We start from the raw sequence: 14,217 nt of genomic DNA, 5'->3' as shown, positions 1-14,217 counted from the left end.
CCCCACCACCACGACCATGGCACTAACGCCCTTTCCATCATACCGTGATGCACTAGAATTGGTGACGAACAGGGTCATGGGACGAGGGTCTGACAAGGGAGACCCCCAAAGGTGCAAAACGCAAGGAAGCTCTTTCAGATGGAGCAAGGGGCCAGCATAGGGGGAGTCTTGAAAACGAGCCCCTCCTAATGGGTTGGCTCTAAGCGCCTTCCTTGCCTCACCCCAGTCCCAGCCCTGGTGATTGTCCACAAGTGAAGCAGAGAATGGCGCAGCGGAAGGCAACTGCCTCAGAGGAGTAGTTAAATCTAATCTGGTGGCTTGGATTTAGACTGGTGGCCCAGGATGGCAGGTTTGACTGTCCTGAAGATGATGTGCGGAAGCGCCAACTGGTGTTGGAGGCCCAAGGAGGTGAGCAGATCCAGCAGATCAGTCTGTGCTTAGGGTTCAACTGGTATTTTTCTTTCTTTTCTTTTTTTTCCTTCCTTCCTTTTTTCTTTTTCTTTCTTTCTCTCTCTCTTTCTCTCTTTCTTTCTCGTATTTTTCTGTAAAGTTATTTGGGTATGCCAAAGTGAACTCTCCCCCAGGTCATTAGGAGGGAAAATTAGTTCAATTCTGCTTTGTAATGAAATTACAGCTGTTCCTGGTGAGAAGGAGGCCTAAGGGAGGAAAGCTAGTGTTTCAGAAATATTTTTAGTTGCAGACTAAAAAAAAACTAACAAAAGCAACAGATTCCCCAGGAAAACACATGCCCATGCATGCACACAAGTAGAATTTTTAGTATAACTTACTCAGACCCTACATCACCCCATTTATCAGTCTGGTAGTCAGGAGAGGAAGTAGGGGTGAGGGCAGCTTCAGAGGAGAGCATCTCAGGAGTGTTAGCTCTTCTTAGGGAGTATGGGCCACCTCTGTAAGCCCTGAGGGTCCAGGGCCATGGTTGTTGCACAGGCTATATGCTCAAAGGCATCCATCCGGATGTCCCATATTTCGGGATACTTGATTTTTGTCATGAAGGCTCTAACATTCTCCTAACCCTCCTTGCCTTGGCTGACCAATGCAAACAACTATGGAGCTCTAAGACTCTAACAATTAGTTTTTCAGCCTCAAATGTGCCTCCCCTTCTACTGCAAGAGATCAGGGCCTCTCTGGAAGATACCAGAAGTGTTCTCTCACTTAACCATGAACTGCTTGCTAACAGTAGAGTATCACTACAACCTGGTAACAAGCCAACTCTACTGTCTTTGTAGGCTTTAGTCCTCCAAGTATATATATACATATATATATATATATGTATGTATATATATACATATATATATAAGATTTTATTTATTTATTTGACAGAGAGCAAGCACAATCAGGGGGAGCAGCAGGGAGAGGGAGAAGCAGGCTCCCCGCTGAGCAGGGAGCCCGATGGCAGGGCTCAATCCCAGGACCCTGGGATCATGACCTGAGCCGAAAGCAGACACTTCACCGACTGAGACACACAGGCGCCTCAGGTCCCCCATATTTTTCAAAGGCCTGAACCATTGCACCTGCCACAAGCTTTCTCCTCTACTAGGACATCTTCCCAGCTCACCACTAGGGAAATCTACCAGCTGAGTCACCACCTTATACCATGTCCCAACCAGGACAGCACTGTCCTTACTGCTGGGTAGCAGATGAGCCAGTCCCAAATCCCCATCTGACCACCCATTTTCTTGGACCACTCTTCATACCACTTGTGCTAATCTGGGCCCCCTAAAAAGCCATGGCAATAGGATTAAAGACAGGGGAGAAGTAGCTGGGAGACAAAATAGGAAGGAGCCGGAAAACCCTGGGAGAGAGGTCCTTCAGACCACAGGACGGGCTTGACCCTGAGAATGGGAGAGGCACAGAGAAAAGGAAGGGTGGGCAGAAGCATTCTAGACTAGATGAAGACGAAGAGGTTCAGCCAAGCTGTTGTGAGTCCTTAAGTCAAAGTTGTTAGCAATCAGAACCTCCTATCTCCTAGGAATGGACCCGCCTTAGTAGTCCAACGACACGGAGTTCTTGGCTGTGAGTAGCCTAGGGGAAGCATGGCCAGGGAGCAAATGCAGCTATGTATTTCAGAGCACATCAGCTGGGGCTCTTGGTCGATGTTCTTTGTAGGCAGAGGTCTTTGAGGTACTTCTCCTGGCCATCACATAACTGATAGTGAAGTACTGAAATATCCAACTAAAATTGTTGAATTATCTCTTGGAGAATGCATTCACAGATCCAGCCAGCTCTCAAGTCTCCTCCCCTCCTTTTTTTTTTTTAAAAGTAGGCGCCATGCCTAGGGTGGAGGCCAGCTCAGGGCTTGAACTCACAACCCTGAGATCAAGATCTGAGCTAAGATCAAGAGTCAGATGCTTTAACCCACTAAGCCACCCAGGCGCTCACTTGTTTGTTTTTACATTTATCATGCCATGAATTCATAGGGACTGGGTTCCAGCAGCTCAGGCTCCTTCCCATTGGCTTTCACAAGTGCTCTGGGTGGGGCAGGCTGGCATTTCAGTTGAACCCAGGTACCTTTGTCTTGGGCTTCCTTCTTTTTCTTTCTTTCTTTTTTTTTTCTAAGATTTTATTTATTTGACAGAGAGACACAGCTAGAGAGGGAACACAAGCATGGGGAGTGGGAGAGGGAGAAGCAGGCTCGGAGCAGGGAGCCCGATGCGGGGCTCAATCCCAGAACCCTGGGATCATGACCTGAGCCGAAGGCAGACGCTTAACGACAGAGCCACCCAGGCGCCCCGAGCTTCCTTTTTCTGATTTTTTTTTTTTTTGACACAGAGAGACACAGCAAGAGAGGGAACACAAGCAGGGGGAGTGGGAGAGGAAGAAGCAGGCTTCCTGCGGAGCAGGGAGCCCGATGTGGGGCTCGATCCCAGAACCCTGGGATCATGACCTGAGCTGAAGGCAGACGCTTACTGACTCAGCCACCCAAATGCCCCTCTGATCATTTTCCTTCACCCGCTTCAGGAAGCTAGCTCAGCTCTTCGAGTGCTTAATATGCTCCATATGTACCTTAATTCTCGTGGCAAGAATCTTGCCCTTCACTTGTTTGTTTACAGCAATGCCAACAGCATGCTGGGTAACACTGTGGACCCTTCCAGTTTTGCCTCAGTAATGTTTGTGGAGCGTTCCTTTTTGAACACTGCCCATTCCCTTGACGTCCACAATATCTCCTTTCTTGTAGATTCCCAATGTATGTGGCCAAAGGAACAACTCCATGTTTTCTAAAAGGCCAAGAGAACACATAGCAGGTAACTCTCCTCTCTCCCTTTGTATTGGTCTTTTGGGCGAATTGCTGGAAGGTGGCGGTTCTGGCTGAAAGGCCATCTTTTGCTTTTCCCTGGGCTCTCCTGGGTCTCCTCACTCATGTGTAATATCCTAGTCAGCCAAGAACGTGTGAGGAGTGTATCTCAGCCATTCTGTGTCTCTCTCACTTCAAGGATTCCCCTACTACCGGCTTCATCTCTTGTTCTGAAGCAGACCCTCATCTTCAGTCTGGCAAAACTGCTTGAAGGATTGCCTCTAATTTGTGCCTAAGTAAGTCCGCTGCTCATTGCTGGCAAGGCTCTGGGACTTTGCCCCCCACACTGAACGGACTCTGACACCTCTCGCAAAACTGAAAACTTCCCAGTGAAATAAAACACAACAAAATGAGATTCCAGGCTCTGATACCTTCACCAGTGAACTCTACCAGTAAACATTCAGAGGAGAGTTAATACCAAGATTACACAGAGAGAAGAAAACGATGGAACACTTCACAACTCATTTTATGAGACCAGCATAGCTTTAACACCAAAGTGACAACATATTACAAAAATGGAAAATTAAAGGCCAGAGTCTCTTATGAGAACATGTAAAAATCCTGAACACAGTTTTAACAAACCAAATCTAATAATACATCACAACCCAGTTTTATTTATTTAAAAAACTCTAAGGTCAGTTTAATATTTGAAAAATACTTTAAATAATCTGGGTCTGGCTCAAAAACAATGTGCAATGATCATTCTTTTTTTTTAAGATTTTATTTGAGAGAGGGAGGGAGGGAGGGAGAGAGCATGAGTGGGGGAGGAGGAGGAGCAGGGGCAGAGGGAGAGGGAGAAGCAGATCCCCCCACCGAGCAGGTAGCCCCATGCGGAGCTTCATCCCAGGACCCTGAGATCATGACCCGAGCCCAAGGCAGAAGCTTCACCAACTGAGCCACCCAGGCACCCTGATCATTGTATCTTTAGATATGGATAAATCCTAGGATAAGTAAGAAGGGGTAGGGCCCTTCATTATCCCTATGAAAAGAACTCTTTCTTGAACACCCTAAAGCAGTGTTTAGCAAAATGTATGCCTTGAAACAGTGGTTCTGGGAGGAAAAAAGATACCAGGAACACAGAAGTTTAGAAAAACCTGTGCACTACTGTGTTCCCACTTAACTTCTTGGAGAGTCCCAATGTCCATCAGCACACTTACCACCCTGGGAAATACTGCAGTTAAGAAACTTACCTATGTTTGTTTAAACCAGTGTTTTAACCAAAGTTACCAAACCAGAGAATACTTTTTTTCTGGTTTGCCTATTACTAAGGAGCAGAACCAGTATATGGTGGAAGTTATCCTAAGAAATGCTTCTCTATAGTAACCAAGTGTCAAAACAACAAATTATCTCTTACAAGGAAATAAACAGTATTTTGCTACCTTGGAGGAGGTCCTAAGAGACCTATTTACACGGAGAAGGATATTTATTGACTTTAGCTTTATATTAGATAGATGTCTTATGTTTAATATACAGTTAATAATTTATTATAATTATTTTCTGGCTTAAAAAGTTGTATTTAGTATAAAAATATAAAACAATGCAGAAATTTTTTATAGAATGTGAACATCCTCTTTAATTCCCTCCCTAAGAGCTAATCATTAACAGCAGTTTAGTATTATTATTCAGTTTTGAATATTCATATATGCGAAGTTTTTAGAATACTGCTCACCTACAGAAGAGTTGCTCAGTTTTCGCTATCTACTGAAAAATGCATATATTAATACTATAAAATCACTTAAACTTTCAAATAAATATGAAATAAATATTAGAGCTTTGAAAAATATGCGGGACAGGAGAATATTAAAAGTTAAATACAAAAGAGAAGATTAAATAAGAAACAAACCCTCAAGAAGGCTGAAGACTGACATCTGATAACTTCCAACAAGAAACAGGACACAACACAGATGTGAAACAAATGGATAATTTATTTTAGGATACTCAAAATATTTATCTTTTTAGTGCTCTAACAGTATCGCGAAAAAAGTTTCCACTATGTATTAGAAATCAAGACGTGCTTACACAGGAAGATATTCACAGGCCCAAAAGAGAAAATGAATAGAAGACATGGGTAGTCGATAGTTATAACTGTAGGGGAGGGATCTCTCATCCATAACAACACAGGACTTGGAATGAAATGAAGATCAACAGAGGAGGGGCCTCCAAGTGTGTCATTCTATTACTTGAAGCCCCACTGTTTGTCACCAGAGAAGAAAACAATTAGGCATTCATGTTAACCCTCTCCACTGGTGGTGTTTTTAGGGAATAAGTGGGGTTTAAAATGACAAGAAAAAGAGTTTGTAAGTAAAACCATATGAATGAACACATTGGATCAGTCTCATGGATCATTTAATTCACGATAGACCGTCTGACAATAGCATCCATGGCTATTTTGCGGAAGGATCTCACAGCTCTCTATGCTGACAACTTAAAAGTTTCAGGTGCAGTGCCAACAGTTATATTTTCTTGTAACAGCTCAGTCTGAAACATCACAACGTCTTTAGCCTGTTCTCAATCCTTCTGTCAGGTCAATTTCACTACGTCCTGCGGCTCTTCTCTGGCTTTAGTGTATTTTTCCTGTGGTATGGACACAGAACTACAGATAGTATTCCAGATGTGAAATCTTGTTTTGTTTCATTTACAAAGCCATTCCTAATGACCCTCCCTCCTTTTTGCTGGTCTTTGTGGCTGAAGAAGGAATCTGGACCAGCATGGTTTTTGTTGTTGTTGTTGTTGTTTTTAAAGATTTTATTTATTTGACAGAGAGAGCGAGAGACCACAAGCAGGGGGAACAGTACAGGGAGAGGGAGAAGCAGGCTCCCCGCCGAGCAGGGTGATGCGGGGCTTGATCCCAGGACCCTGAGATCACAACCTGAGCCCAAGGCAGACGCCCAACCATCTGAGCCACCCAGGTGCCCCGTGAGGTGGGGTTAAAGACTTTATTTGACAGAGAGAGAGAGAGAGAGAGAGAGAGAGAGAGAGCACAAGCAGGCAGAAGGGCAGGCAGAGGGAGAGGGAGAGGGAGAAGCAGACTCCCTACTGAGCAAGGAGCCAGATTCAGGACTCCATCCCACGAACCTGAGATCATGACCTGAGCCGAAGGCAGACAGATGGTTAACAGAATGAGCCACCCAGGCGCCCCTGGACCAGCATGTTTGAAGAACAAGATTATCTCTGTTCTTCCTTTCCTGAACTTAGGTGACAGTCAATCCTTTAAGTCTGGTGGACAGAGAACTAGACCAGCAAATCAGGAGACCTAACTCACAGTCTGGAATGATCAATAATGAACTATGTAGCCTTATAAGTTATTTATAAACTGTATGGATTTCAATTTATTCATCTATTAAATAATAAATTTATATAATTGTGACACTGTAGCCTGTCATTTTCTCTATATTCTTACTCCTCAGAGGGACTTACAGTAGAATATTCCTATCTTGGCATTTTACTTACTAGAACTGGTGAGTGTCAACTACTAACATAAATATTTCACCTTAAATGCAAATGTACCTTAAATGTAACATGCACCTCAAAGCTTAAATGTAACATACACTTCTCTATCAATGTGTAAGGAATGTCTCCTCGTGCATTTTAAAGCCTATGCTCTTTATGCCCTAGCTCTAAGTTGGAACTGTACCCATCCCTTCATTTATACATTCTTTCATTAGATGCTGACTTCCTATTATATGCCAGTAAGACAGATATCATTCCTACTCTTACCGAGCTTACAATCCAGAAAGAAAAGAAAAATACCCTCGAATAAGCCATGACAAAAAATGTGATGCTAAGGCAAGTACTAAGGAAATGTATAGCAGAGACATCTAACCAGGTCCCAGAGCAACTTTAATTTGTGAAAATAACCTTTGGCTTCACTATTTGAAACTGGGAAAATTTAAATAAGTTATATCTGTAGTTCTACTTTAAGATAAAGTAATTTAACTAAGTAATAACATTTATAAATTCTCCTTTCCCTAGAAAAGTAGCTATGGTTCAGCATCTCTGTATCAGTAATACCTTACAACCCAGGAGAATATTTCCCAAATGGCTTTATATTTCCTAACAGCTGGGAACTGCTTCCTTCCTTTCATATGGTAGGTAGTAAACAATAAAGCATTTTCTCCAAGTGTTGTGCAAAAGTGGCCTGACACAGGTAAAATGAATCAAATCCAATATAACTTATCCACTGTTCACAGAAATGTTTCAGCTGTATTCTACATGGAATACCCCACAAACCAGTGTAGTGCATTTGCTACAAAGGAACATAATCGGCCAATACAGACAATAGTGTTTTGTGTATTTAAGAGAGTAAGGCTTCACTGTTGCTGTTATTGTTGAATACTTTTATTTTTTTAAAGATTTTATTTATTTATCTGAGATAGAACGAGAGAGAGGAAGAGACTGCTGCAGGAGCAGGGGGAGGGACAGAGGGAGAGGGAGAGGGAGAAGCAGGCTCCCCACTGAGCAGGAAGCCCGACACAGCCTCAATCCCAGGACCCCTAGCACTGTGACCTGAACCAACAACCAACCAACCACGGCTGACGCTTAACCGACTGAGCCATGTATGTATGTAAATCCATACAATTTAAGTAACTTTCATATGGTACTTAGTGAAGGTGCCCCTTAGCTAAGATCTTATTAGCCAAGTCCCCATAGTTAGGAGATTGCACTAAAAAGTTAAGTTTGCCCTAATACATATTTACCAATGAACCGATATAGTCACATAATATACTGTGAACGTGCAGTGAAATCAATATACATTTATATAATTTTAAATACTGAGCAGTATTCCACTGCATACATTTGTTATACTGTATTAAACAATCCTCTTTAAGCATTTAGAATTTTGCTTTTTAAAAATGTTTAAATTGAAGGCTATGAGAACATCCTTAAAAATGCTTATTGGCCCATCCTCTGATTTTTTTCCTATTGTTGGATCAAAAAGTATGCACACCTTTAAGGCCTTTGATACGTTGATAAATTACTTTTAAAGTTTAAACCCATTTAGGCTCCAATGGCAGAGGCTCCTGATGCCAGAAAACATCAGGCAGCTGGAAGTTGGTGGAGTGAATACAACAGGTTAGACCCAAGGGTGGGCAGAGCACTGGCAGAATCTATTATGCTTTAGGAAGAAACTGTATATAGATCATTTAATTTGGAATATTTTGGCATATTTTAGGTTGTATGTGCAAGAGTAACCATAAAACCCACGATGAATGAGGGGCGCCTGGCTGGTTTAGTCAGTGGAGTGTGGGACTCTTTATCTCGGGGTTGTGAGTTTGAGCCCCATGTTGGATGTAGAGATTACTTAAAAATAAAACCTTCAAACACACACACACACACAAAACCCCCATGATGAATGAAAGTCACAGAAACAACACTTAGTATGGCTAGAGGTGAAAGGTTCTCACAGAAAAACCAAATTATATGACAAACAGTGTGGAAATCACTTAGAAAAACAATTTAAGTATAACTGTTAAATCCCATCCAATTTTTATGTATCTGTGACCTTTAGGCCAATTTGAAATATGCAATATGTAAGCCTTCAGGTAGATGAAGACAAAGAAAAAATATTTTTAAAATCTTACATACTTGTATATATGCATTTTTACATACTTTTCTAACCTGAATTAGTAATATCCCAACATCATTTCAGTCTTTCTTTTTACCAGTTATTTTAGGTTTCAGAAATGGTAAAAACTTTGTAAAATAAAATTTATATCTATACATCTATACCTATATAGAATAGGTAATATAGGCACAAGGTATAATCAAGTAAATCTTTACCATGGGTATTCCCAGTGTTACTACCCAAAAGCAGTCATTCTTACTGGTTTCTCACATATGCTTAAGATAGGCTATGCACAGGGGCTCCTGGGTGGCTCAGTTGGTTAAGCGTCTGCCTTCGGCTCAGGTCGTGATCTCAGGGTCCTGGGATGGAGCCCCATATCGGGCTCCCTGCTCAGTGGGGAGCCTGCTTCTCCCTCTCCCTCTGCTGCTGCTTCCCCTGATTGTGCATGCACTCTCTGTCAAATGAATAAAATCTTTACTTAAAAAAAGTAGCATATGCTACCGTTCTGCATTTTGTTTTTATCATTGTATCTTGGAGAACATTCCATATCAGTATGAAGGTATTTGCCTTGTTAAAATTTTTTTTAATTCAAGGCAAAAAACAAAATAGCTTCATGGCGTAAAGGAATTACTTTTGTGGAAGACTGATAGATAATCTGAGATAGGTTATCATAATAAGAAAAGACAAGGAAGATATCCATTCATTCATTCCTTTACTTACTCATTCATCATGTTTTGAATGTTCACCATGTATGAGGCACTTATTGAGTATCAAGAGCAAAAAGATGAATTAGAAACCATTTCTTTTTTTTTTAAAGATTTTATTTATTTGAGAGAGAGAGAGAACGAGAGATAGAAAGCACGAGAGGGAAGAGGGTCAGAGGGAGAAGCAGACTCCCCACTGAGCAGGAAGCCCGATGTGGGACTCGATCCCGGGACTCCAGGATCATGACCTGAGCCGAAGGCAGTCGCTCAACCAACTGAGCCACCCAGGCGCCCTAGAAACCATTTCTACCTTCTAGGAGTCACTATCAAGAAACATAAACAATTAGGCAATCATAATACTATGTGATGTAATATTATAGTATACCTTGGCAACACAAAGAATTAAGTAATCAACCCTACTTGTGCCAGGAACAAATGCTAAGCACTTCACATCCATTATCTCTTAGGAGACTCATTGGAACCCCACTAAATGCCTGCAAGGGATCCTTAATAGTCAGGGTTTCATTACCTAGGTCCTCACAGTTAATAGATTGCACTAGGAAGCAAAAGTTTTCCTATCATATATTTACCAATGAACCAATCATTTATAAAAATGAATCATCAAATATACCTCCTCATTTAACATATCTTTCTGCTCCATTAGTTTATTTGCAAATTCAGTCCAAAGTGTTTGCAAAGTGAAATAGCAAATCTCTTTTAAAAGATGTAGGACTTTCATAAAGTCATGGAAAATAATAGTGGAGAACCTCTCTAGTTATAAGCAAAGCTACTGACAAAAATAAGGATGTTGTGGAAGTACAGGAGTTAATAATAGGAAAAGAAAAAACCAACAGGGGGAGTGGTATAAACGGACATTTCACAAGAAAATTATTTGGATGGAAAAGGATTCAAAAGCAAAATACCTTTCTCTTTCTCTTTTACGTAAGCCTCATGGTAATCAAAAATCTATAAGCAGATATACAAAAGTTAATGACAAAGGACTCTAAGCATACCACTACAGAAAATCATCAAATCACAAAGAGAACAAAAGAAGAAGGAGGGGCGCCTGGGTGGCTCAGTTGGTTGAGCGGCTGCCTTCGGCTCGGGTCGTGATCCTGGGGTCCCCGGGTCCCGCGTCGGGCTCCCTGCTCAGCGGGGAGTCTGCTTCTCCCTCTGACCCTCTTCCCTCTCGTGCTCTCTATCTCTCATTCTCTCTCTCTCTCAAATAAATAAATAAAATCTTTAAAAAAAAAAAAAGAAGGAATAAAGGACTCATGAAATAGCCAGAAAATAATGAACAAAATGACAATAATAAATTCATACCTATCGATAATTACTTTAAATGTAAATGGACTAAATTCTCCAAGGAGAAGACATAAAGTACCTAAATGAATTAAAAACAACAACAACAACCATATGCTACCTACAAGGGACTCAGCTGAGCTTTAAGAATACATATGGACTGGGGCACCTGAGTGGCTCAATCGATTAAGCATCATCTTCAGCTCAAGTCATGATCCTGGAGTCCAGGGATCCAGCCCCGCGTCGGGAATCCCTGCTCAGCAGGGAGTCTGCTTCTCCTTCTCCCTCTGCCCCTCACCCCATTCATGCTCTCTCACTCCAGCTCTCTCTCTCTCTCAAATAAAATCTTAAAAAAATACATGTGGACTGAAAGGACAGAAAAAGGTATTCCTTGCAAATGGAAATCAAAAGAAAGTATAGCTATACTTAAAATCAGATAAAATAGACTTTAAGGCAGACTGTAATAAGAAACAAAAAAAGGTCATTATATAATGTACCCAAAAGAGGGTCAACATTTGTAAATATTTATGCACCCAGTATAGAAGCATCTAAATATATACAGCAAATATTAACAGACCTGAAGGGAGAAACAGCAATATAGTAATAGTAGGGGACTTCAATAACCTACTTTCAAAACAATGGGTGATAATAGGGACAGAAAATCCATAAGGAAGTGTTGCACTTAAACGATATGTTATACCAGGTAGACTTAGACATTCAGAACACATTATATCCAAAAGCAGCAGAATGCACATTCTTCTTAAGTGCACATGGAATATTGTCTAGGAGAGATCATATGTTAGGCCATGAAATAAGCCTTAATAAATTTAAGAAGATTAATATCATGTCTAGCATCTTTTCTGACCACAGTGTATGAAACTAGCAATCAATTACCGGAAGAAAACTGGAAAATTCACAAATACACGGAGAGTAAACAACATACTACTGAAGAACATAATGGTCAAAGAAAAAAATTAAAAGAAAATTTTAAAAATAACTTTAATACAGGGCGCCTGGGTGGCTCAGTTAAGTGGCTGCCTTTGACTTGGGTCACTTTACCAGGGTCCTGGGATTGAGTCCCGCATCAGGCTCCTTGCTCAGCGGGGAGCCTGCTTTTCCCTCTGCCTGCCGCTTCCCCTCCTTGTGCTCCCTCTCTCTCCAACAAATAAATTCTTTAGAAAAAGGTATCCACGGGGTGCCTGGGTGGCTCAGTCATTAAGTGTCTGCCTTCGGCTCAGGTCACAATCCTGGGATCGAGCCCCGAATCGGGCTCCCTGATCAGCGGGAAGCCTGCTTCTCCCTCTCCCACTCCCCCTGCTTGTGTTCCCTCTCTCGCTCTCTCTGTCAAATAAATAAAATCTTAAAAAAAAAAAAAAGTATCCACTAAACAGGCCCTGTGCCAGATATATAGGTCAACTGGAGACTGAGCTCCTAAAAGGGACTGAAGCTGGGGAAATGAAGCTATGGGCAGTCAACGGAATTACTTATGCTATTTATGTTTCTCTGTGAATGAAATCAACGTCTTTTCGGCAGCAAAGTGAACCACTAAGGTGAAGGGTAAGAGTCTAAACAGTGAGTAAAAGTGAATTATTGGCCAATGATAGAGGAATACTGAGTAAGCATGACAGTTGTGTATTTTTAACAGGTAAAGTCACCTCAGATTTTATTTTTTTTAAATATTTTATTTATTTATTTGAGAGAGAGAATGAGAGATAGAGAGCACGAGAGGGAAGAGGGTCAGAGGGAGAAGCAGACTCCCTGCTGAACGGGGAGCCCGATGTGGGACTCCATCCCGGGACTCCAGGACCATGACCTGAGCCAAAGGTAGACGCTTAACTGACTGAGCCACCCAGGTGCCCCTACTTCATCTTATTTAATTCTAAGAATTACTATTTCATCCTACAAAAAGTTCTTAGTTTAGCTCTTTCCCAGTTTCTGCTGATACTACTTATTTAGTTCAAGTCTTAACCAACTGAGCCACCAGGCGCCCTCACCTCAGATTTTAGGCTTCTATTAAGACAGGCCAGATTTTCACATGGGAAAAGGAATGTGGATCTGTTTTGTTTTTGTTTTTTTTTTCAAATGCCCCTTCTAACTAAAATTACAGAAGTTTATTGCCAAGACTGAAGTTTTTATATTTTCCTCTCTTAAAAGGCTGCCCTACCAGCCACTCTGTGTCAGGTTTGTCCCCATACAGGTTAAAATCCAGAGACAGATTTGCCAAGAAGTTAATGAAATTAAGTTTCTGGGATCCTCACTTGCACTAGGCCCTTTCAAAGAAGTATTCACTTTTGTATCTAATTTTGATCCTATTTTGATTTTGCCATACCGTTTTTCTTAAAGGGAGTCCCTAGAATTGTATAAGCTTTGGGTCACATAAAACTTAGAAATACTTCTGGTAGAAACCTTAGAATTATTTAAGTATTCTTATTTACGTCATCTTTTTTTTTTTTTTTTTTGGAGATTTGAGAGAGCGAGCAAGTGAGCGAGCACACACAGAGGGAGAGGGTGAGGGAGTAGACTGCCCGCCAAGCAGGGAGCCCGACACAGGGCACAATCCCAGGACCCCAAGACCATGACCTGAGCCAAAGGTAGACGCTTAACTGACTGAGCCACCCAGGTGCCCCTACTTCATCTTATTTAATTCTAAGAATTACTATTTCATCCTACAAAAAGTTCTTAGTTTAGCTCTTTCCCAGTTTCTGCTGATACTACTTATTTAGTTCAAGTCTCCCTTTACTTGAAAACTGCATCATGATGATGGCCTGATAGTTGGTTTCTCTGACTGCCATCTCTCTCAAAAATGTATCTGTCCTATGTAAAGCTACCAGACTAAAATTTTTTTTGTCACAGAAACACTGCTTATTTTGCAAAATTCCCAACCAAGCTCAAGATATTTGAGTGACTTTCCACTGTCACTGATCTTCTAAAATTGAGATGCTTAAATGCCCAGGCAAAAGTGGCAATCAGTCAGAGGATACTTGAGTCTGCAAAAGAAATGTGACATATTTTCCTAGAGTATCATTTATACTTGACAGTAAATTACTAAAAAAATTTTTTTTTGAGAGAGAGCAAGAGAATGGGGGGGTGGGGCAGAGGGAGAGGGAGAGAAAGAATCTTAAGCCCCAAGGTGGGGGTCTTAATCTCATGACTCTGGAGATCATGACCTGAGCCAAAATCAAGAGTTGGATGCTTAAGTGACTGGGCCACTCAGGTGCCCCCATGGTAAGTAATTTAAAAGACTACTCCCCACCTTCTCTACTTTCTTCTTCTTACTTAGAAAAAACAGATACAGAGTTGAACACAGAAAAGAATTTTTTTATTTTAGCTCA

The 14,217-nt window shown here is 41.4% G+C and overlaps 1 pseudogene; it reads right to left on the bottom strand.

Annotated features, from left to right (window-relative positions):
- Window positions 1-2,419: 2,419 nt before the first annotated feature.
- LOC148162769 (large ribosomal subunit protein eL21 pseudogene) lies at window positions 2,420-3,500 on the bottom strand (annotated as a pseudogene).
- Window positions 3,501-14,217: the final 10,717 nt, after the last annotated feature.

This window comes from Eumetopias jubatus, unplaced genomic scaffold, assembly GCF_037043125.1.
Source record: "Eumetopias jubatus isolate StellerSeaLion01/CBP00866 unplaced genomic scaffold, mEumJub1_p1.0 scaffold_12, whole genome shotgun sequence".
In the NCBI taxonomy this organism is placed as follows: Eukaryota; Metazoa; Chordata; class Mammalia; order Carnivora; family Otariidae; genus Eumetopias; species Eumetopias jubatus.
This window is presented reverse-complemented; position numbering and strand designations above follow the sequence as displayed.